General features: G+C 40.3%; 1 protein-coding gene across 1 annotated transcript in view; it reads right to left on the reverse strand.

Annotated features, from left to right (window-relative positions):
- The window catches only part of kdm4b (lysine (K)-specific demethylase 4B), a 268,277-nt gene extending 246,337 nt beyond the window's left edge, over positions 1 to 21,940 (reverse strand). Inside the window, exon 1 of the mRNA XM_078424193.1 lies at positions 21,739 to 21,940. The gene's annotated coding sequence lies outside the window, so the exon portion shown is untranslated. The remainder of the gene's footprint in view (positions 1 to 21,738) is intronic.
- Between the last annotated feature and the right edge of the window lie 1,042 nt (positions 21,941 to 22,982).

Raw genomic sequence — 22,982 nt, forward strand, 5'->3', positions numbered from 1 at the left:
GAGTTGCAAAACCCACGGATGCAAGAAGCAGCTGGGAAGGCGTCTGGCCAGCCGGCGGGAGAAGGGGAAACGCAGCCAGGGAGGGAGGCAGGAGAGCAAGGCCGAGAAGCAGAGGGCCGCCGACCAGGGGGAGAAGGAGGAGGAAAGGACAGGGTTGAGCAAGTTGGGAGAGGAGCAACGGGAAGAACCTGAGCCGAGGGGTCTGGGAGGGTCTGCAGGGCCAGAAGCAGCGAGCGCTGGGCCAGGGCTCGATTCTGCTCAGCGGCCCCGGCCTCGAAGTGTTGAGCGCCGGCCAAGTGGAAAAGGAGCCCGGCAGTCCGGCTGATAGAGATGGGGAGCGCGGAGGAGGGCTGGAGCGGTGAGGGGCCGAAGAGCCGCAGGAAGTGAGGCGCGGAGCAGGGGCGCTGAGCCTGGAGGAGCGAGGAATGCAGGAACAGGGTGAGGTGTCGGGACACTCGGAGCGCTGGGAGGGAGCCGGAGACGCACTGATGGGAGAAGATGGGGAAGCCGAGCTGCAGCACAGAACGCGTTAAAATCTCTTGGCGAGCCGGATAAAATCTCTTGGCGGGCCGGATGTGAAAAATTATTTGGACAGTCACAGTGATAAATTAGCCTCATTTCTAAACTCTTAAGTGTGATCAGTTTTTCCGTTGTTTATTTTTTTTAAATTTTTTTTTTTACAGAGGTGCTGGAGCAGCACTCCGGTGACCCCTGCCAGTACCTGGAGAGGGAAAGGAGATTGGCATCAGAGCAGGGGCCATAGTTTGGAGACCCCTGCTTTAGAGCATCAGTAGAGATGCATTTTGAGCTTGGGCCACTGGGTGTAGATCAAGAGCGAGATCACTGTTGAACTCGACACTCCTAAACAGTGCGGCAACAATAACTGTAGCATTTCTGTTCCTGGCCTGACTTAGCTTAGTTACAAGATCTGGGCCTTCTGGTATAGATGGTTTAGCATAACCACAAACTTCCCCTTTATCAATAAGCTACTGGAACTCAATATAAGAAATCCCTGAGGATTTCAGGAAATCATGCACCATCAATTAGTTCATAAATCACAGGAGCAGAGTTAAGCCATTTGGGATTAGATTAATGTCCATTTAATTTGGATTATGTTCCAAGCAACCTCACTTTATTTCACAAACAGCATTTCCATGATTTATATAAATCTTTTAAATATTTCTTGACATGCACCTAAAAAAACAGATCACACTTAAGAGTTTAGAAATTAGGCTAATTTATCACTGTGACTGTCAAAATAAATTCTAATATCACTACTCTTTGCACCACACAGCACCATCAAGTCCTTCCTCTAGTGTATCAGAATTGCAGTCAGACCACATCATGATGGGGTAAACGAATGAAAGCTTCAAATTAGGACATTTGAAGACCAAGGACAAGCAGAGGGGGGCTACTTCCGTAGAAGGCTGAAGTAGTTTGGCATGTCCCCAACAAATCTAACTTCAAAAGATGTTCTGTAGAAAGCATTTTAGCAGGATGCATCACAGCTTGGTTAGCTCTCAGGGCTAACGGAATCAAGCGATATGGGGAGAAAGCAGGAACGGGATACTGATTAGCCATGATCATATTGAATGGCAATGCTGGCACGAAGGCCGAATGGCCTACTCCTGCACCTAGTTTCTATGTTAGTCTTGAACTACTATCCACCTCATTGGAGATCCTTGGACTACCTTTGATCGGACTTTACTGGCTTTATCTTGTGCTAAATGTTATTCACATTATTCCCCTTATCATGTATCCGTACACCATGAATGGCTAGATTGTAATCATGTATTGTATTTCTGCTGACTGGTAAACACACACGAAAAGCTTTTCACTGTACCTTTCATGGTACACGTGACAATAAACTAAACTGATAAGTGACCAGTACCCAGTGTTGCAGTGCTAATCTTTTAGGTGCCGGAGCTGTCACTGGTGCCAGAGCGGCCGCTGTTAAATTCCCCGCTAATTAAAATTCCCCGTTGTTTATTTTGGCTTTTTTTTTTTTTACAGAGGTGCCGGAGCGGTGTTCCGGTGACCTCCGGCAGCACTGCACCCCTGCCAGTACCTGGAGAGGGAAAGGAGATTGGCACCAGAGCTGAAAAATGGAAGATGGCAGCTTAACCAAGGGAATAACATTTAATCACAGTACTACAAGCAGTCAATACCTTGAAATTACAAATCCAAAACTTAAAACAGATAGAACTTCACTGCTTGACTTTCATTATCAAACTAAACCCCAGTAAAAAAAAAAGATTCTGGTTTTATTTGAAAGAACATGATGTACAATCAGTACAATACAGTACAAAATAAAACAAGGTACAACAAAGCAACTGTACAATAACACAAAAAATTGGCTACAAGGGCAGAAGTCAGAAGAACCTTACATGGTTTACAGCCAATTAAATAATTTGTTGTCGTAACTGCTGCTTAGATAAATTTTCACACAGCACAGCCCCACAAACAAGGATCAAGTTGTGTTGCTAATAATCTTGGCTGGAACAGAGAAGTCATCCTCCACTCTTCCTCAAATAATGTCATAACATTTTCACATACACTCCAAGGAAAGAGTGTGCCTCAGGAATAGAACAGTGCCTTTATTAGTGAAATACATCATGTATTGTACTGAACTATGCACCTGAATTATGCATTCAAATCTATGGGATAAGATTTACATTCAATGCTTTCCAATTCTGAGACAAGAACACTACCAATAAATCAATGCCGACAGATATACAGGAAATAGAATAAAAGGAAACACCCTGAAACCATCTTCTGCAGAAATTGGAATCTATAAAAATATGACATTAATCTCTTCATTTTGGGATTCCTTTGCTCAATTTACCTTCAAATTGCACATTTGTATCAATCATGCCAGATTCTAAGGATATTCACTTTATAGACAAAACAAATGACAATACGGAAGACATTTTGGAGTAATACGCAGTCTCCATACCCATCTCTCTTTTCCAAACAGTCAGATAATAAAATGTCTTTGTGAATTTCAAATACAGATACATTCCAAACACAGGATTTTTGATGCAGTAAGCACCCCTCAAGCAATTCACATAAATGTTAGGAATAGCAAACAGTGAGGGATAAGAGAACTGAATGGGTCTTTCTATAGGGCTGCTAAGCTGTTGGGAGACAAAAATCTGGAAAGTGAAAACATATACAGATTTTAAGCAGTGGTGCGAGTAAAGGGGGGTGGGGTGGCAGGCAATTGTATAGATAGAAGCAAGCAGTCTAGATGTTGGCTGTTATGTTTCAACATTCAGTTGAAAATCAAATTGTACATATACCAATATTATACATAACCAATGTATTGCCAGCTATAAAAAGTATAAAGGAACGTTTTTGGCGAGAGCAAAAGAGAACGGAGTCAATCCTACTAAATTTAAATTGGAAAATATTTGCATTTCTCTATTATCTAGTGCTAGACAAAAAAATCTAACAGAAAAAAATTATGGCCTTGCAGTCTACAATGAGGGAAAGAATTAAAGATACTGTATTTGTACAGCGACACAGATACATTAACTAATGCCTTGTAACTTCAGAGACCGGGCTCAATTTTGTCCTCTAATCTATCTTTGTGGAGTTTGTGTGCTCTCCAGATAACTGTATGCTATACATCCAAGTGCTCTGGTTAAATTCCACACATTTCAAAGAAAAGGCCCGCTTAATTGGCCACTAGTATGTAGTTCCTAGAATATAGACAAAGTAGGTGACTGGTAGAATCTGAGAGTTATTGGTGAGAACACAGGGAGAATAAAATGGGGGCTTGATGTTCAGCAGGGACTTAGTGTGCCAAAGGGCCTGTTTCCGAGCAGCATGACTTTATACATTCATTCAAAGGCAGAGTCCAAGCCTTTTGGATAAAGTGGGGAAGGTGGTACCAAACATTGAATCTTACTCTATGCATCAGTTAAAATGGAATTTTAAACTTGCTCTCACAGTTGCAGCAGGTACCATTTTCACTGTCGGTATTTTATTTAAGAACACAAATGAATAACTTAAAGATCATTGAAAATACATTGGGACACGTATAGGAAAGCATTCAAGGGACATGGGGCCAAACATGGGCAGGTAGGGCTAGTGTAGATGAGGCATCTTAGTCAGTGTGGGTAAGTTGGGCTGAAGGGCCCGTTTCTGTGTTGTATGAGTCTACCACTAAATTTGCAGAAACTGTACTCCCACTTCCCAGGCACACAGTGCCAAAGTCAGTGTTTCACAAGTATTTCACAATACTTAGAGTGACAAAAAATGGCTATAATACACAACTGATTTCAACAAGGATAACAGTGGAAGATTTGGAAATTGGATGTTTTTTGCATGCCTAGGATTTTAAATGCCTTCTTTATTCCTTTTCGCTGCTGACTTCCTCCAGTTACATGTGTTAAGTTTTTCTACCTGCCATCTGGCTTCTCGGCTAAGGCCATGTGAAAAAAAGGCACATTTGAAGTCAAATAGAAGTCAAACAAGGCAATCAACGCAGAAGGGTTCGGTTGCAAGCAGGATAGCTGCAAGACAACTAGGTCAGTGATAACAAGTTTTGATGAGGGCCCTCAACTTGAAATATTAACTTGTTTTCTCTTGTCACAACTATTATCTGACCTGATGAATACTTTCAGCAGTTTCTGGTTTTAAATGCTGCAACAGCATTGCTTACAGCACTGGCTCACAATGTCCAGTAATCAACATCACAATTGTATGTTCCGCATGTATTTTTATTACCAACACTCCAGGCATTGTTTAATTCTCCTTTCAAGGGCATTTTAGAACCATAACATGTCTGTTTCAAGTAAGCTTAAGAAGAGTTTGATACATAGTTGAATTTTCACAACCGCTTTAGTTCCTTACAGCAACTATTTTTTTATATAATGATGTTTCCAGAACAATAGTAGATTAGAATATTTTCACAAATCAAAATTGAACATTGGTGGGAAATAAGAAGTTCCATTTGCCATGGTGTTCTGGTGAAGATAAAGACTTTTATAGCAGGGCACTAACAAGAGAGGAGGAGCTAATGTCCTTAAAAGACTCAAAGTAGTTGACTCTTAAACATCCTCGAAAATTACTAAGGAAGCCACTCAGTTCAAGGGCAATTAGGGATGTTTGGCACTAATGCTCAACTCCTGAAAAATGAATTTTTCAAAATTTCCATTCAAAATTTGTCATCTGTAATTGGGATTTAAAAAGAGCCCATGAATTCTGCAATAATCTTACAACGTAGAAGTATATCTCCCGTTTAACTTTCCCCTGACTAGTCTGAAGAAGGATCTCAACCTGAAACATCACCCATTCCTTCTCTCCAGAGATGCTGTCTGTCCCGCTGAGTTACTCCAGCATTTTGTGTCTATCTTCAGTTTAAACCAACATCTGCTGTTCCTGCCTATCAACCCCCCCCCCCCCCCCCAACCCCTTGCCTGTATCAACCAGTTTGCGGCCCGGTGGTATGAACGTCGACTTCTCCAACTTCAGATAGCTCCTCTGTCCCTCCCTTCCCCTCCTCCTTCCCAGATCTCCCTCTATCTTCCTGTCTCCACCTATATCCTTCCTTTGTCCCACCCCCGACATCAGTCTGAAGAAGGGTCTCGACCCGAAACGTCACCCATTCCTTCTCTCCCGAGATGCTGCCTGACCTGCTGAGTTACTCCAGCATTTTGTGAATAAATCAACCTATTAATTGCAGGCTTTGTCACACCTTGCAATTCCAGAATTCTTACCTCCCCCCCCCCCCCTCCCCCCCTTACAATCAGTCTAAAGAAAGATCCCAACTCAAAACATTATCCACAGAGATGCTGCCTGACCCAGAGGTATTCCAGCACTTTGTGTCTTTTTTTCAAGATTCAAGATTCAAGATAGCTTTATTTGTCATCCAATATTGGACGAAATTCAGTCACCCACAGTCCAACAATAAAAGCATTAAATAAGCATTAAAATTACACAACCCCAAACAACCTTAAAGCATAAAGGAACATGTACCGTTGTGAAGATTTTCAGAAATAGCCTGCTTAATATGTGGACCAGCAATTGCACAAGCTGATTAAGAACCTCTCATAGTAATAATGCAGAAAACCATGCTGCTTTTCTGAGCATGATTACATTCGAATACCAATGCAATTAGACCCGTTACCCTATTGTATACAAAGTGAAATTACTTACTAATAGCGAATGGAAAATGCATCATGCAAAGATGCAGCCCTGTTGATGTGTATTGATCCTGCTCACAGATGCATGGAAAGGTTCCAGTGCACAAGACCATGCGAGAATAATCCTGTTAGCCCCATTTTCCTCACCACTGCAAATTTCTTAGTCAATTATTTGTTCAGTTTCCTTTCAAACCCAGTGATAAAATTTGCTTCCACAACCCATTCTATCACCAAGTTCCTGATCCTAAGCATTTGTTGTGAACCTTTTTCCCCTTGTATCACTTTTTGCTCTTTTGCCTTCATAGCCTGTCCTCACCTTCTGGACGATTTGTCAATGGGAACAGTTTATTTTTCTAGATGCTTTATGATTTGAAATAACTTTCACACAGCACCATTACCCATCTTCTTTCTGAAAGAAAACAAACCAAGCTTAACAAAAAGGGAGGCTAGGAGAATAATTTTTTTATGGTTTGCAAGTGACCAACCTCAAAAAGTGATTGCTGGATAAATTGATATCGGGAAAGTTGGCAGATAATTACAAGGCCAGATGGAGCAGGAAACAAAAGTAGACAAAAGCACATTTAAAAAAAATAATTTCAACATAGAGCAAACAGTTGTCATTATCAAGAAGCAATCCACGGATCTATACTCAGACTTTGAGCCTCTCCGAGTACCAGCATGTGGAATATGATAAAATTAATGACATTTCTCCAATGAGAAATTTGTGATCCACATACTATGGCATCAAGCCCTGAAGTCAGCATACATCAAGGGGAAAGCACTTAATGGTTGGAGTCTTACCTCTAAAAAAAGTTGTTGTTAATCAGTCATTCTAGCTCATGAGAATTCCTCAGGACAGTGGCCCATTCCCAACAACCTACAGCTGTCTCCTCAATAACCTGCCTTTAATCATAGCTGGGGACATTTGATGCAAATTTAATAATATTCATTTCCATTTCACAGAATGGTTCAGCAAGGAGGTAGACATTTACACATCAATGCCATATCATGCTCTGGGCAAGAGCAATCCAACTGCCACTCCACTCCAATTTCCCCTCTCTAATGCATACCAAACTTCTGTTTTGCTGTTTATTATGGTGTACTATGCTACAAGTAGGAATTTCAATGTTCCGTTTCGAAACATATGACAATAAGACGGGGGAAACAATTTAGACAAAGGAATTAAATGTAAAATCTCCAAGTTTACGGGTGAAAGCTGGGTGGCAGTGTGAGCTGCGAGGAGGATGCTATGAGACTGCAAGGTGACTTGAATAGGTTGGGTGAGTGAGCAGATGCATGTCAGATGCAGTATAATGTGGATAAATGTGAGGTTATCCACTTTGATGGCAAGAACAAAGCGGCAGATTATTATCTGAATAGTGTCAGATTAGGAAAAGGGGAGGTGCAATGAGACCTGGGTGTCCTTGTACATCAGTTACTGAAAGTAAGCATGTAGGTATAGCAGGCAGTGGAAAAAGCAAATGGCATGTTGGTCTTCATAGCGAAAGGCTTTGAGTATAAGAACAAGGAGGTCCTACTGCAGTTGTACAGGGCCCAGGTGAGACCGCACCTGGAGTATTGTGTGCAGTTTTGGTCTCCTAGTTTGAGGAAGGACATTCTTGCTATTGAGGGAGTGCAGCATAGGTTCATCAAGTTAATTCCCAGGATGACGGGACTGACACATGATGAAAGAATGGATCGACTGGGCTTATATTCACTGAAATTTAGAAGGATGAGAGGGGACCTCAGAAGAAACATAAAATTATTAAGGGACTGGACAGGCTAGATGCAGGAAAAAATTTCCCGGTGTTGGAGGAGTCCAGAACCAGGGGTAAGCTATTTCAGACCTAGATGAGGAACAACTTTTTCACCCAGAGAGTAAAACTTACTTGCAAGTTTCACAAAGATGAATAGGGAATGGTTGTTTACAAGATCAACAATTGGGGCCAGAGATAACATACTGCAAATGCCCAAAAATACTTTCTCCTTAAAATAAATCAATTCTACCCGTGACCGACTGTGTTAAACATTCTCCAGTAGCTTCTGCAGAACAGATACAACAAAATACAATACATATCCAGATACAAAGAGAGCATGCTCCATTATCGCCATTTTCTGTCAGAGCATTCAGTTCTTAAAAGTTTTGCAATGCTTTAGTAAATGTTTTTTTCTATTAAAAAAGACTGCACAGCCATTCCAGTTTTATCTATTATTTTGTTATACTGTTATTAATAAACTTGAAGTTAGAACCCCAGATTGTACAAGATACCAACAATGCAACATCTTTCCTCGGAGGCTAAATGCAGGTAAATACTGCAACCAATTGTAATTTGCTTCTTTCCAAATAATATTTAATTATTTCCAACAACATCTATTTGATATTCAATTTATCCTGTTCTACAGGGTGACATTGTTATATATGGCATTTATGGGGTGCAGTGACCAGATCCAGAACCCTAGATGCAAAAATAAAAGTTCAAATTCAATCGTGACATCGGCTGAATTCAAATTAATTTTAAATTAAATAAATCTATTTAAAGTTAATATCAGTAATGGCAAGCATGAAACTACCAGATAATAACGAAAACCCATCAAGATCACTATTGTCCTTAAATCTGGGCCATATAGAAAATTTGCCATCTTCGTTACTCCTGACTCATCTGCCAGTGTTATCCCTGAACTGCCTCCTCACTTCATGGGCAATTTAAGGACGAGAGGTAAATGGCAGCAATATCCATATCCCATGATATGAATGAAAAAAATATGCTTCCCTTCATTTCCCACGTCTCAGGCCTCATATCCATTTTCAAACCCTGCAACATACACAATACCTACAACTTTATATAAATGAAAGCTAGCCAATGAATTTTATTGTAATTTTAATTACTGCTATTATTTTTTACCAATTCTTATTTTGAACTAAACTAATTTGTGCACGATTAAAACAAAATTTAAATATTCATTTAACAACATATTAGACAATAATATTAATTGTAAACATTAAATGGTCCCTCGGGATTTTGTCGTCTTAATTAGTTTTTACCTAAAGGCATCAGCTGCTCCTAAAAGCACATTGGTTTATGCTTTCCATCTCAATTCATGACTGAAATGTAACATTTTATACATTTGAGCAAGTGCAACATACCTAATCACACAACACACAATTGACCAAGACTGATATACCTTGAAATATTTCTGAAATTTTCTTCCTGTTTGCTTAATTTCAGGCTTTCATGTAAAACGTAGTTTATTTAAAATGCTTGAGTCCCCAAGAAAAATAGTATTCTCATTACACAGTTTATAACTTTTCTTTCATGCCTATAAGCTTTAGAAACTGTATAAGGCCAAGGGAGAGTGTTGTGGGGGGTGCGAGAGAAAAAGCATGAACCATTTTCAATACAATGAAGTATCAAACACTTCAACTAACCTTAGTTAAAATAGTTTAAAAGTGAACCAATTACCACCTATCAGAGCAAGATAGAGATTATTACTGTGTTTGATTTACACCCACCCCACCACCTACCAAACAAATCAGATGAACAAAATCTTTAAAATTGTAATTGTCTATTTTTGTTGTTCATTTGAACGTTTACAAATCTGTTTTGAAAAAGGAGAAATACAGGTTTGGATCCAGGAGACAGTTATGACACAGCAAACTCAATCTCTAAGCACAACTTCAAAGTATTTGCAGGTGAGAGATTTCTAATAATTTCCAAAAATACAGACATACTTGCAACATCAAGGAAACCCTAAACAACTGCAGATGCATGGCAGATGCAGTTTAATGTGGATAACGTGAGGTTATCCAGTTTGGTGGCAAGACCAGGAAGGCAGATTATTATCTGAATGGTGTCAACTCAGGAAAAGGGGAAGTACAACGAGATCTGGGTGTCCTAGTTCATCAGTCACTGAAATTAAGCATGCAGGTACAGCAGGCAGTGAAGAAAGCTAATGGCATGTTGGCCTTCATGACAAGAGGAGTTGAGTATAGGAGAAAAGCGGTCCTTCTGCAGTTGTACAGTTGTTCTGTAGTGAGACCACACCTGGAGTATTGTGCGTAGTTTTGATCTCCAAATTTGAGGAAGGATATTCTTGCTATTGAGGGAGCGCAGCGTAGGTTCACAAAGTTAATTCCCGGAATGGCGGGACTGTCGTATGTTGAAAGACTGGAGCGACTAGGCTTGTATACTCTGGAATTTAGAAGGATAAGAGGGGATCTTATTGAAACATATAAGATTATTAAGGGATTGGACACCCTAGAAGCAGGAAACATGTTCCATGTTGGGGAGTCCCGAACCAGGGGCCACAGTTTAAGAATAAGGGGTAGGCCATTTAGAACGGAGATGAGGAAAAAACATTTCACTCAGGGAGTTGTGAAGCTGTGGAACTCTTTGCCTCAGAAGACAGTGGAGGCCAATTCCTTGGATGCTTTCAAGAGACAGTTAGATAGAGCTCTTAATGATAGCAGAGTAAAGGGATATGGGGAGAAGGCAGAAATGGGGTACTAATTGTGGATGATCAGCCATGATCATGGTGAATGGCAGTGCTGGCTCGAAGGGCTGAATGTCCTACTCCTGCACCTATTGTCTCTTATTGAAACCTGCAAGTTAGTAAAGATAACAGTTGTAAAATTGTTTTTTTTCTTGCCCAGAAATGGGGCAAAGAGCAGCTTGCTGTATGTCACTTCAGAATTATTTTCTTTCAACCAGTTTTTTCTAACTAGGATTTTAAATATCTGACGTTTAGGTTTGGAGCCACTACCAAGATATTAAGAATACCATAAAAAGACACAAAGGCTGGAATAACTCAGGTCAGGCAGCATGTCTGGAGAACCTGGTTAGGAGACTTTTTAGGTTGAGACGCTTCTTCAAACCGAGTCTGAAAAGTCTCGACCCAAACGTCACCTAGCTATGTTTTCCAAAAATGCTGCCTGACCTGTTGAGTTACTCCAGCACTGTGTTCATTCCGTGTGGTGATCAGCATCTCCAGTTCTTTGTTTCTACATATTAAAAATGTCATTCTGAATGGTTTAAAAATATGAAAATTATGCACATGAAATGTAAACTACAATATCCATATCAATATTTCATTTGCACTTCAACTGGGATTTAGTAAAAAAATATTGGACCTCACACAAGTAATACAATCTTACTAGACCAAAGAACACCGTGTTTCATGACTATTCCCAAGATATAATTATCAGGAAATTCTGTTGTAAACCTAGCATTGATGAGCCCCACCAGGCTAAGAGGGACAGGCACGCAGTACCACTTGCTTTAAAATTTCAAGTGAGCGCAGGTGAAAGATGAAAATAAGTCGCGGCAGTAATTAGATCATATGAATTAGATTAACATCTCAATGAACAAAAATCAAATGTGGTAAAGTTAATTGCTTGAACATTTAGCAAGCTAAATATTTACATTTAAATTCCTGTTATGAGAATTAAGTTTGTTTGACTAATTTTAATTAGTGTAAACTAAAATCTCACAGGGCTTAAGTTCCTCTTTGCTATCTATCGACCGGAAGAACACACATTCTTGTTAAATGAGTACAGGTTCATTATAATTCTTGTCTAATCTACAAGTTCATTTAATTAGTCTCCAGTATTCAAAAAAGTTTATGTGGTTCTCGTGTTACAACTACTTGGTTAAATGGGACACCTTGGTTAGCATGGATGAGTTGGGCCAAAGAGCCTGTTTCCAAGCTGTTTGACTCTCTGATATTGTTTAGTGGGGCACGAATGTACTGCTCATATTTTGCATGTACCACTAGTTTCAAGAACATTTTTTCCACGCTGCTATCAGACTGATGTATTCCTGATCTCCCAAAATACTTTGTTACGGTCCTTGAACATTTTTTTAACCTGCACTTTCTCTGTAGCTGTAACACTATATTCTGTACTCTATCCCTTTGCTATTTGTGCCCTTGTATGGTTTGATTGCAATCTTGTAAGGTATGATTTACCTAAATCGCATGCAAAGCAAAGCTTTTCCACTGTATCTCCTACATATGACAGCAATAAACCAATAGCAACTCTATTCACCAGATTTAAGTTTTCCCAGGATAGAGGATGAGTTGCTTCCACTCCAGATCTCAGGAGTGCAAAATACCTACGCATAAATTATTTTTGTGTACACAAAACTTTCACACCAGCTACATCACAGAAATGGCTAAGCAACATTTGATTCAATGGCAAGAAAACAATCTCAATGCATTTGGAGAACAGGTGTGTCACAAGGATGTCGCAAAAATGCAAGATGATCACACACAAAACCGACACTGTCAGACACAAGGCTACAGATAACCAACCTTACCTATACCCTAATTCCTTGGACTCAATACCGCCTCTACCTTAATTCCATTATCTTGAGTACCCTAATCTTTGTGAGCTTTGTTAAGATTGCATTAAATACATTTGAAATTAAATGAACACACTCCAATCAATGATCAAATAGGCATTTTTAGAATATTCCAGCAAATCCACCCCAATGGAAGCTGACTTTTAAGGAAGGAAACGGAAAAAAGTTTTGTCCCACACAACTTCTTACACTTTGAATGAAAGAGAACAATCTAATTTGATTTGTGTTGTACCACAGTTTTGAAAAAGGTATAGGTCCTTGTTCCACATCGATTTATATCAACATCTTTCATCCACTCCCTGTTATCATTCCTGATGCCACAGCTCTTTCCCTTCATATCATAGTGTGCATGTGAGATTCCCTGAAGATGATCCCGGGGAGTTTTGAATTTAAATCATTTTGAACATGTGCACAATGTCAACTTAGTTTTACTTTATAGAGACCAAAGAAGCATAATTTTGTCAAATAAATTGGACATAAAAAAAGACACCCACACAACCAAAATTCTACACAGAACAAGCTGTAACATTAAGGAGTATGTTAATGATGCATGGGTGCTACTATTTTAAAGAAATATTAGCCTATTTTGATTCCTGTTGATGGGATCTGAACTACTGTGTATTTCCAACATTTTCTGTTCGTGTTGTAAGTAAAGAACAAATGAGGAGCTCAACAAAATTATCATTCGTAGGATAAAAAATGAAAATAATATAACTGAAACCTGATAAATTTGTAAGATCTGCCAACTGGTAAGCCAAGCAGTTAACTTCCAAATTGTTATCTTCCAAAATTTCATACATTGCTGAATTGTTTCCCAAGATTGAAACATAGCAAATATAATGTACTATTTAAAGGTCTTTTTAGGCAGTCCCTAGGATCAAGTAGAACTTTCTTCCACTCCAGCGGTAGGCTGAGATGGCCAATGAGGCCAACATGGGGGCAGGTACCAGATGGGATGGGCAGTTTGAGACGTAGTAAGCCCTTTCCATTGCCAATACATAGATTAGGTTCTCAATACCATCTGAAAGGTTCTTCACCATCAGCTGTCATGGACCAGAAAATACCAAGAATTGGGCACCAACCTCCCCACCATTGAAAGGATCTACAGGACACACTGCCTCAAGAAAGCAGCTAATATTAAAGATCCACACCACCATTTTGCTTTCATCTCATTACCATCAAGAAGGTACAGGAGTTGAGAACCGTTGCTTTGAGTTCCAAAACTGTTTCTTCCTATCAACCATCAGCTTCCTAAACCACCCTGTATAACTGTAACCACAACCCTACCCTAGCACTGACTTACTATGGACTTTCCCTTAAGGTTACACTTTGTACTTTGGCTTGCGCTATCATGTCTGATTTACCTAGAGTGAATGATAACTGTATATTTATTTGTGTTATTGCATTTAAAGTGCCAGTAAAACTGCAGCAAGTAAGATTTTTATGTCTCCAGTTACGATGCAGATGACAATTAAACATTCTTGACCCTTCCTTGACTTTAGTCGGTAGTGATGATGCCAGTTTGGGACTTTGGTATCAGGCTAGAAAATGAAGTGTAGAAACAACAGGAACAGATGCTGGTTTACAAAAGAAGACAAAGTGCTGGAGCAACTCAGTAGATCAGGCTGCATATCTGGAGCACAAGGATAGGTGACATTTCAAGTCAAGACCCTTCTTCAGGTTGATTATAGTTGGTGGGGAGGGGGAAGGGGAGGAGGAAGGACGGACTTTATTTTAATGCCTACATTCAGTCTGAAGAAGGGTTCCTACCCAAAACGTGATCTATCCATGTTCTCCCAAGATGCTGCCGGACCCACTGATTTACTCCACCATTTTGTGTCTTCTGAGATAAATGAAGGGGCCTGACAATCTATTCATCAATATTTCTTGAGCATCTGGACTTTCTAAATTATTTCTTCAAAGTAACTCAGATTTTTGCTTTAAAAAAAATTTGAAAAGCTCTCATATTAGATTAACAATTAACATCCTACATTTACTCAAAGAATACCACCTGCAATCAGTATCATACAAACACTTGCATGCAGCACCAGATTACTATTAAACTGAAGTGTGAAAGCACCATAAAGGTGAAAGAACCAACAAAGAATATAAAGAAAGAGACAAGAAAGAATATCAAGAAAGAAGCGACAAAAAAAGCTTCATAAGTGGCAGAAGGAGTACATCATTTCACAATTACCCAGCCCTTCAGCCCCTCCTGCACTCATCTTTTGAAAAGTCTGTTGTTCCACGTTACCTCAAGTAGCCACCCTCGAACTCACAGAACTGAAGTGGAACAAGTCTTCCTCAAAACTAAGGGACTGCCCAAGCAGGTTAAACAGTAATAATGCATGATAAGCAAGTGCAATGCCAATAATTATTTCTTAGCTACACTGAGAATCTCTCCTCTTAACAAATCATGCATTATTAGTTATTTAGAACTTTACAACTTTAAGATCCAGTTTAACTATTTCAGTTAAACTTAGAACACTAGAAATACACATAAGAAGGCATCTGTTAAGAGAAAGACCAATGTGTAAACTCTCGTTCAGGATATTTTGGATGCTAACATCATTGTTGCCTCACCAGAATTTTCTACTTTTGTTTAGTACAATTAATATTTCAGCTATTATCATTAGTACAATTATCATTTCAGAATTAATAACACAGAAAATGAGGTAGACCATTCATCCCATCAAGGACACTCTGCCATTGAATACAGTCTTTCTGTCTCAGTAGCATAGTCCCTATCTCCCATATAGCTCAGTGACCTTTGTATCTTGAAATATATTTCCTTCTTAAATAATTCAACTATTTGCCTTCAGAGCTGTAAGCGGTAGAGAACAGGAACACCACCCAGAGTGAAGAAATTTCTCCTCACCTCAGTCCTAACTATTCTACCTGATATCCAGAGACTATGACTACTCCACGTGCTAGACCACTCGAGATAGGGAAACATCATCTTCACATCCCATCTGTCGAGTCCTGTCAGAATGTTGTGTGTTTCAATGAGATCCCCTCTCATTCTACCAAACTCCAGTGAATACAGGTCTTTGGACCCAATTTCTCTTCATGTAAAAAAATCTATGATGCTAGGAATTAGTCCAATCAACCTTTGCTACATCCCTCTGGGCAAGTATATCCTCCCTTAGTGAAGACCGAAATAGCACACAAAATTCAAGATGTTATCTCACCAATGTCCAATAGAAAATCTAGGAAGACAGCTGCACCAATGTACTCAAAGGACAACATACAATTTGTATTATTAACTGCTTGCTGTTTTCAGTGATTGCTGTAGAAGGACATCTAGGTCCATGTTCACATTAACATTTCCCAATTTCTCACAATTTAAATAATACTCTGCCCTTGTGTTTTTCCCTATTGAATTGGATAACTTAACATTCTCTTCAATACTGAACCGGTTATATATTGGCCCACTGACTCAACTTGTCTAATTTTCCCCGATGCCTCTTTGGATCTTCCTCACATCCCCACCCAGTTATGTCAACAATAAACTTAGAACTATTACATTTTGTTCCCCCATCCACGCATATTATGAATAGCTAATGCCCAAGCTCTGATCCCTGTGCTACCCCACTATACTCTACTTCTTATCCTGAAAAAAGATCAATGTTTTCCTATTCTGTTTCCTATCTGTCACCTAATTTTCAGTCAAGAATATAACCTGTGCTTTAATTTTCCATATTAGCCTCTAATGTGTAAGGCCTTCTGAAAATTCCAAACACGACATCTACTGTTTCTCCCAGTTAAATCCTCAAAGGGTTTCAATCTTCTAGTACATATGTTTCATTATCCCCAAATTTTGGGACAAATGGTGTCATAGAATTAAGATGAACAACTGAAATGCACAGAAAAGTATCAGACTCACTACTCTATAGAACTAATTTATCTTAGCAAGATCAGAGGGTGTAAAACATCAAAGTACCACTTGTAAGCTAAAATACGAGTAAAAACTATATACAGTTTGTTTACGGAAGCAAAATTGATCAGCATGTTAACAAGGTATCTAGTTCTTCACAATGTTTAAATAAATAAAGCACACAAACAAATCGTTTAGGGGAAAAAAAATCACTCCCAGACAGGAGAATATATACAAATCCATCCTAAAACAAATTAGCTCGCAACATTTCTTTAAAGTATCCATAACATTTCACTAATTTACAAACACTGAAATTTCACTGCATCAACAGAAAAACTATTATCTACCTCATTGATGACTGTCAGACTATCCTTGATCAGACTTTGCTGGCTTTACCTTGCATTGAACTTTATTCCCTTATCATGTATCTATACAGTGTAAATGGATCGATTGCAATCATGTGTTTCATATTTTATATTATATTTCAGATACAGCGCGGAAACAGGCCTTTTCGGGCCACCAAGTCCGCACCGCCCAGCGATCCCCGCACATTAACACTATCCTACACACACTAGGGACAATTTTTACATTTACCCAGTCAATTAACCTACATACCTGTACGTCTTTGGAGTGTGGGAGGAAACCGAAGATCTCGGAGAAAACCCACGCAGGTCACGGGGAGAACGTACAAACTCCTTACAGTACAGCACCCGTAGTCAGGATCAAAACAGTCTCCGGCGCTGCATTTGCTGTAAGGCAGCAACTCTACCGCTGCGCCACCGTGCCGCCCGTTATCTTGTTACATTGTTATCTTGACAATGACTGGTTAGCATGCAACAAAAACCTTTCACTGTACATTTCGGGTCATGACCCTTCTTCAGACTGAGCAGGTCTGAAGGAGGATCTCGACCCAAAACGTCACCTATTCCTTTTCTCAAGATGCTGCCTGACCCGCAGAGTTACTCAAGCATTTTGTGCCTATCTTCGGTGTAAACCAGCATTTGCATTTCCTTCCTACACATTTTAGCTAATATTGACATCTATCTCCTGAATATATTGTCACATGCATACAGCAACTTACCAAATAATGTTGTTTTTTTTTTAAATAAAGCTTTATTGCAAGAACAGTACACAAATTAAACATATTACATTTGTCCAAATTAAAATTATCCAGTCACTCTACACTTCCATCCCCCACAAGGATGGTCTCAAAGCCCTCCGTTTCTTCCTCGACCGTAGAACCAGCCAATCCCCATCGACCAACACTCTCCTCCGCCTAGCAGAGCTGGTTCTTACCCTCAACAACTTCTCCTTTGACTCCTCCCACTTCCTCCAAACCAGAGGCTTAGCTATGGGCACTCGCATGGGCCCTAGCTATGCCTGCCTCTTTGTCGGGTACGTCGAACAATTCCTGTTCCAGACGTACACTGGCCCCATCCCCGAACTCTACCTCTGCTACATCGACGACTGCATTGGTGCTACCTCTTGCACCCATGCAGAACTCACCGACTTCATACACTTCACCTCCAATTTCCATCCTGCCCTTAAATATACCTGGACTATCTCCGACATCTCCCTCCCGTTTCTGGACCTCACCATCTCCATCACAGGAGACAGACTAGTGATGGACATTTACTATAAACCCACTGACTTGCACAGCTATCTGGACTACACTTCTTCCCACCCGGTCCCCTGCAAAAAGTCTATCCCCTACTCCCAATTCCTCCGTCTATGCCGCATCTGCGCCCGGGATGAGGTGTTTCACACTAGGGCTTCCGAGATGTCCTCGTTCTTCAGAAAACGGGGCTTCCCCTCCTCCATTATAGATGAGGCTCTCACTAGGGTCTCTTCTACATCCCGCAGCTCCGCTCTTGCTCCCCCTCCCCCCACTCGCAACAAGGACAGAATCCCCCTCGTTCTCACCTTCCACCCCACCAGCCAGCGGATCTAACATATCATCCACCAACATTTCCGTCACCTACAACGGGACCCCACCACTGGCCATATCTTCCCATCCCCTCCCCTCTCTGCGTTCCGCAGAGACCGTTCCCTCCGTAACTCCCTGGTCCACTCGTCCCTTCCTACCCAAACCACCCCAACCCCGGGCACTTTCCCCTGCAACCGCACGAGATGCAACACCTGTCCCTTTACCTCCCCCCTCAACTCCATCCAAGGACCCAAACAGTCTTTCCAGGTGAGACAAAGGTTCACCTGCACCTCCTCCAACCTCATCTATTGCATCCGCTGCTCTAGATGTCAACTTATTTACATCGGCGAAACCAAGCGCAGGCTCGGCAATCGCTTCGCTGAACACCTGCGCTCGGTCAGCATTAACCAAACTGATCTCCCAGTGGCCGAGCACTTCAACTCCCCCTCCCATTCCCAGTCTGACCTTTCTGTCATGGGCCTCCTCCAGTGCCATAGTGAGGCCCACCGGAAATTGGAGGAACAGCACCTCATATTTCACCTGGGCAGTTTGCAGCCCAGCGGTATGAACATCGACTTCTCCAACTTTAGATAGTTCCTCTGTCCCTCCCTTCCTCTCCTCCTTCCCAGATCTCCCTCTATCTTCCTGTCTCCACCTATATCCTTCCTTTGTCCCGCCCCCCTGACATCAGTCTGAAGAAGGGTCTCGACCCGAAACGTCACCCATTCCTTCTCTCCCGAGATGCTGCCTGACCTGCTGAGTTACTCCAACATTTTGTGAATAAATCGATTTGTACCAGCATCTGCAGTTATTTTCTTATACAAATTAAACATACTTGCATTTGGCTTCCTATCCCACAGTCCTATTCATAACATCTATCTACTAGTTAATTAAAGACTATATTTACTCACAAGGTATACTTATGTTATCTACCGTCCCGAAGTGAAATAAATCTATCAAGCAATACACCAAGGATTACGCCTACAGGTCTCAGGCACACCATGGTAACTAATGTCTATTTCTCTTGAGTAGGTGGACTGTCCCATACATATCAGTATGGTGTCTAAATTACTGCTCGCAATCCGACATTTAGAATTTCAATTATTATTGAGTTCACTAAATCTCTCACCTTCACTCAAACATTTTACTGAAAAAAATGATTGTGCATGCCTAAATTTCTCTATCAAAGGACACTGATAACACAAGTTAAATGAGAAAACACTATGCCCAATATCATAATGAATTTAATTTATAACTACATTTAATGTATAAACTTTGTTCATGTACGTCAACATTGCTCCAAAATATCAAAATGTAAACTTTCGAGCATCATTTTTTCTTCACTAAAAATGCAACATTTACTGTATCCATTGAAATTACTGCCACAAATGTTCACAAAACCCAACCATTCATTCTTGAGCAGTGAACATGAGAATAAATGCTCCTTATTCCTGAATACTTTGTTTAAAACCAAAAAACAATGACAAATATGCTTCTGGTAGCTTAAACAAAACAAAAAGCTGCATTTATTACACAGGTAGCAAGGAATAAAGAATAAGACACAAACTGCTGGAGGAACGCAGCAGGTCTTGAGTCTAGCAAGGAATAAAGATATTTTTTAAATTAAGTCAAAGGCAAAGATCGAGCTGCAATATACAACCATGTAGAATCTGATATTAATGCAAATTAGTTATCTAGACATTACTTAATCAGCTAACTACAATGACATGTACCAATCTTTCGCAAGAGTACAAAGCTGCGGTGAGGAAGAGTTGCTTTCAGCAAGAAAAAGAAACCTTGTGCAAGCAACACTGCTTCTTCATCTGTACCCCACAGATGTAGGTTTATTATTGTCACATGCACGGAAGTACACTAATCTTCCCTTCCATGAGCTTTGCCATAACTATCAACATCAAGTAGAAAAGAAACAGCTACTATTCCTCAATGTATCCGATATCTCCAATTAAAATGCAACCAAGAACAACCCTCCTTCTTATTCGCTACCTCTTACTGTACACCATTGCTCTACTTCAATGAATTGGAAACAATTATAGGACAGATATACATCTATTCACTACTTCGCCAAAATGATAACTATCGTTTTGTCACCAGTCACAAATACAAAAATATATATATTCAAGCTTTATAAACGGCAATATTCTGGAGGAATAAAATGTCAGTTCAGCCAATGCATTTTAGTGTAATAATGCACAGCTTGGATTATACCAGTAATGTACTAAAGCATCATAGGATTTTTATGTGCTTGGATCACAAGCGTATAAAGGCAACACCTGAAATTGCACCTTCAAACATTTCAAGTGATGACAGAACAATTTCACATTGTCACTAACACACTGTACTGAAACCATGACGGCCAAAATACTTCAGAATGAGACTCAAGCATCTTAGCCATTTTCCCCACTCACCATCACCACTAAACCATGAAACGAGAATGGACCCTGAATCCTCCAAGAAAATAAGCGATGAAACAGGCAACATACATATGATTTACAGAGCAAAACAAAATGCTTGAGTAACTTTGAGGGTTAGGCAGGAGAAAGATCCTGACCCGAAATGTCACTTTTTCATTTTGTCTTTAATTGAAAAGATCTGTCTGTTTGGCCCCTTGTATTAGTGAACAAACATTTTATTTCATTCATGTTATTAATTTCTGGATGTTTTTACTACTAGACATTCTAATCCTCATTTGTTATCCTTATTCTGCACCTTTACCAGATCACATCATCATACCATAACATACACCACCATCTTCTCTTTTTTTAAATGCTGCCTTGTATCACAATGAATTTATAACTGCCAATAGCTCCATCAAACCACATAGAACAAAAAATAATCAAAACTTCAAATTTAAAGCAATTTAAGATTTAGCTACGATGGTGATGATGAGCAAGACCAGGCCTTGTTTTTAAATATCACCTGCACCAGTCGGGAGTAACAGAAAAAGTTAAAGACAAGGCTAAAACTAGTGGACAAGAGAGGTCGTGGCCATAATGAAAAGGGTATTTTTTCCTTGCTGTTGCCAATGGACTTGGTCTATTTTAACTACATTTTCATTGGTTTTTCACGTTTCCTGATTAACACCGAGTTGGTAACAATAAAGAGTGAGAAGAGAGGAATGTTGAGCAATTGAAATGCAAATAATTAAAGCAATGATGCGGCTAAGGAAGTCGAAGGTGTTTAAGAGTTTAAGAGTTGTTCCCTCCTCCCACTGACAGTTGATGGTAGACGCAACTGCCTGGCTCCGACTGACTGACCCACACTCTTCAGTAGCATCCAACCGTCACCTCTCCCTCTAGGCCTAACATCAACCTGGCTTACGCCTCAAAATTGCTGCTCATTTAAACGGCCCTGGCCTCGCTTCTCCAAGAGGATAACCGGTGGTTACCGCCGGCCATTACTCACCCGTAGAGGCCGAGTGACCGCTTACTCCGGCAGCGAAGCGCTCGAGCACAGGAACGGGAACAAGCACGGAAGCTTCAAAGACATTAAACGAAAACCCAGTCAGTCTAACATGCTGTCACCAAACGTCCGCCACGAACGCCTTTCTCCATAGGTCCTCTGATTGATTGCCACGGGCTGAGAGGGAGTAACAGCGTGCAATTGGATAAAAAACACCATCCGTCTCCGTCGCCCAGCCACTCTGCGGAGAGCTTCCGGTACTGCTTGGTTGCAAAGCGCAGATACGTGAGAATGAAGCAGTCGCGAGGCTCTCAAACCAGTCCGCTCTGTAAAAGTAGTACCGCATATATACTTGGTGCTTTGTTCACGCCGTTACGCCTTTTTATAGCTCATCCCAAGTGCTTTAAATTTGAATATACTCATTCTTTTCTCTACGGGATTGTTTTATAGTCTTCATATTTAATTAAGTATGCAGGAACCCATACTTCTGCATTACTCTGCTAAGATAAGCAAAGTTCCTCATCGAGACGGCTGCAATTGGTGGGATCATTGTTACTGCTAAGAAACATTGTTCTGGTACGTTTCATTCCACCCCCCACCCCCCATCTCACTCGACTCATCATTACTTCAATCTTCAGCAGGTTTACGGACTAATGGGAGACAGCTCGGTGGACAATTGGACAAGAAGCTTCCTAATTAACTACTAAGTCTATCTGTTACGAAAACAGTGCATGGCCAGCAATTTTAAGAGATGTGGTTCAATGCTTAACCGACATGATGTGGCGAGAAATGGTGACTACAATGTACTCCCGAAACGTTAACGGGTTTACCAGATTTTATTTTAAGTATAATTTATTATACATAACATGTCAAAATAATATCGCGTTCCGGGGATATTTCAAGTGACTTTAAATAAGGACCGAGCTGTGATCGTACACTTTACTAGGTGATATGTGCTCCTTGAGGGAAATAAACACACGGTTCGTTTTCGGGTTTTTCCAAATCTATGTCTGTTTAGCAAGGTCACCCAACTGTCCTCAACTAAGCAACATGGTTAATCGTCTCAGAAGGCGGTTAAATGTTAACTACAATCCCCTGGTCAAACAACCGTACAAAAAAATCGTGAACTTTTCCCCTGACAATACAGGTAATATCCATTATCACAGATATCAATTTATTGTAGAATTTAATCAATGTGATAATTACTATTTGAAATTGACTAACGTTTGGGTCATTTCATACGTTCG

This window comes from Rhinoraja longicauda, chromosome 28 (genome assembly GCF_053455715.1).
Source record: "Rhinoraja longicauda isolate Sanriku21f chromosome 28, sRhiLon1.1, whole genome shotgun sequence".
Taxonomy (NCBI): domain Eukaryota; kingdom Metazoa; phylum Chordata; class Chondrichthyes; order Rajiformes; family Arhynchobatidae; genus Rhinoraja; species Rhinoraja longicauda.